At 38.6% G+C, this 3,120-nt stretch overlaps 1 pseudogene; it reads right to left on the bottom strand.

The window, feature by feature from the left end:
- Nucleotides 1-307: 307 nt before the first annotated feature.
- On the bottom strand, nucleotides 308-1,160 carry LOC115779631 (mast cell protease 3-like; annotated as a pseudogene).
- Nucleotides 1,161-3,120: the final 1,960 nt, after the last annotated feature.

Here is a 3,120-nt window from a genome sequence, read left to right as displayed (position 1 = left end):
CACTGATGTCTCAAGTGCCTGCAGCAAACAAGGTGAACCACAGACACCACATTTTTCAGATTACGATCTGAGCTCTGATGCTTCACAGTCACATTAATGTAACTGCTGCTCTGGTCATGCTCAGGCTCCAAATATGCTGCTGGATAAAATGTTAAAATGATAACGATTGTTACAGAAGGAAATGACACATTTAAAGTGGAGTATATTTTTATTTTCGTTTTCGGTTACACTGACCAAGCAATCAGAAACGCTCACATTTCAACAACAGAAAAATGCAAAAGTCATGTTTTTACTCAAAATGTTTTGCTCATTTCAGAATCTTGTTGATCCACTGAAGGTATTTTGAGATGTCCACATAGACATTGGGCACATCTGGGTATTTGCAGTTCATTTTCATTTTCATTTTCATTTTCAGTCTTACCCCATCCAGCCACCTGGCACACTTGATTTTCTGGTAGGTTCATTTCAGCACGTGGAAGTTCAATTATTCAGCCTAGTTCAGATTTCCTGGTCAACTGGAGACACACATGAAGAAAAAGATAGAAATGTCTATTTTCACACAATAGCTCTTTTGTTGCACAGTAATTTGAACAATAAGATCACAAATATATGTCATGTGAAACAGATACAACAATGAATATGTGCTTACTTTAAGGATCATGATGTCACCACCCTGTTTAATGCCGTTGTAATCACCATACATGAATGTTTCTTTAATCTGTATGTTTTCACCGAGGCCGTTCTGGAGATTGTGGGTCCCAAGAACAATGTGTGTGGGGGAGCTGAAATTGAAGGAATAATCATTGAGATGTGGTCAGTATGTTTTATAAATCAGAGATTGCAGCAGAAGAGATTTGATTACTTATGCGACATAACAGTGTGCAGCAGTGACCACAAGGTCGTCCCTGATGACAAATCCTCCACGTACATGACCAGTGTCGTTCTGCACTGAGGCCATATACAGCATCGAGCCCTCTGGGACTGTCTTCCCATGTATGATGTCACTCCCCTGCACTGAAAAAAATCAAATCAAATAAACCAATATTAAGTTAATGTCCCATTAAATGGTTTGAGATGAATGACAAAGACTTGCAGTTCTTACCGAGTTGTCCGAGGCATGTCAGAAGATGGATGAGCAGAAGTTTCTGCAGACCATGCATGATGCCAGCAAAATGGTTAACTTGTGTTTGTGGGAGCGTCTTTGTTTGTAGGTGAGCCTTTTATAGAGCAGTTTGCGCCGATTGCAAGTATGATTATCATATATCTTATTTTGACTTAACCACATCCTTTATTAGCTGCAAGTTTGCATATTTCACATTTCCATTATCTTTGCATGATCTTGTTTGTCATAATTATAGTGCCTCATCCGTATGAAACACATTCATTACACTCAGTCATCATGACTTTTGTAATTTAAGACACTTTGGGCCTCCTGATTAGTTTCATTGTTTACAGGCTTGCAGCACTTTTTCATATTCTTCAGCCTGAGTTTAGTGGCTGAGCAAAATCCTGTCATTGATAGAAGTTTTGGTGACCATAAAATTACATACAAGCAGCTTCATAAACACATGCAAACGGAGAAGATAACATCACCTTCACAGGGGGGTGATGAGTAAGGAAATGAAGCAAATCAGGGTTTATAATAAATGTTTTTCAAAAACATTTAGATGCTAATAATGACTGTAATAATAGTTTCATTCAGATTGGCCCACTCATTATGAGGAGAACACTATGATCATTACAGTAAGAAGATTCAGTGACGACCCACAGAAACAAGTGTCCTGCTTCAGTTTTAACATCAGACTCAGCGATCTTTCAGTCCCAGCTGACAAACGAATGTTCAACCTTTTCAATCCTTTTGATCATCCATTAACAGAAGTGAGGAGCATCATTATTGACTGTAGATGCTTGCTTAAACAGACCACAGCGTGGCTGAAATTTTCTGACATAGAATAGAATAGAATAGAATAGAATAGAATAGAATGCCTTTATTGTCATTATACAGGATGTACAATGAGACATGTTAACAGTGTTACAGAGTGTGTCACAGCAATTAACTTAAACAAGAAAATCAAAAATACTGATCATTCATCAGTTCTGCGGAGCCTTGTAGTGAGTTTCAGCTAACTGTGCAGTGAACAGCTCCAAGAGGTCACTGTTCACGGTTATGTTTAAATGAATCAACACCCCCGAGTCACAGTAACTGTCAGAATGCTCAAAGCACAGGTCGAGGAGGAGGAGTAGCTGCAATCTTCAATTCCAGCTTATTAATTAATCAAAGACCCAGACAAAGTTTTCATTCTTTTGAAAGCCTGACTCTTAGTCTTGTCCATCCTAATTGGGAAAATCAAAAACCTGTTTTATTTGTTACTGTCTATCGTCCACCGGGTCCTTACTCAGAGTTTCTGTCTGATTTCTCAGACTTTTTATCTGATTTAGTGCTCAGTTCAATTATAATTATAGTGGGTGATTTTAACATCCATGTAGATGCTGAGAATGACAGCCTCAACACTGCATTTAATCTACTGTTAGAATCAATTGGCTTCTCTCAAAATGTAAAGGAGCCCACCCACCACTTTAATCATACTCTGGATCTTGTCCTGACATATGGCATAAAAACTGAAGACTTAACAGTATTCCCTGAAAGCCCCCTCCTGTCTGATCATTTCTTAGTAACATTTACATTTACTTTAATGGATTACACAGCAGTGGGGAATAAGTTTTATTACAGTAGAAGTCTTTCTGAAAGTGCTGTAACTAAGTTTAAGGATCTAATTCCTTCATTGTTATGCTCTTCAGTGCCAACACAGTGCAGAGCAGCTACCTAAACTCTGCTCCCAGTGAGGTCGATTATCTCGTCAATAGTTTTACATCCTCACTGCGTATAACTTTGGATACTGTGGCTCCTCTGAAAAGGAAAGCTTCAAATCAGAAGTGCCTGACTCCGTGGTATAATTCACAAACGCACAGCTTAAAGCAGATAACCCGAAAGCTGGAGAGGGAATGGCGTCTCACTAAATTAGAAGATGCTCATTTAGCCTGGAAAAAGAGTTTGTTGCTCTATAAAAAAAGCCCTCCGTAAAGCTAGGACATCTTACTATTCATCATTAATTGAAGAAA

The sequence above is a fragment of the Archocentrus centrarchus genome, chromosome 4 (genome assembly GCF_007364275.1).
Source record: "Archocentrus centrarchus isolate MPI-CPG fArcCen1 chromosome 4, fArcCen1, whole genome shotgun sequence".
Classification (NCBI taxonomy): domain Eukaryota; kingdom Metazoa; phylum Chordata; class Actinopteri; order Cichliformes; family Cichlidae; genus Archocentrus; species Archocentrus centrarchus.
The sequence above is the reverse complement of the archived record's forward strand: the minus strand, read 5'-3'. Positions and strand labels throughout refer to the sequence as shown.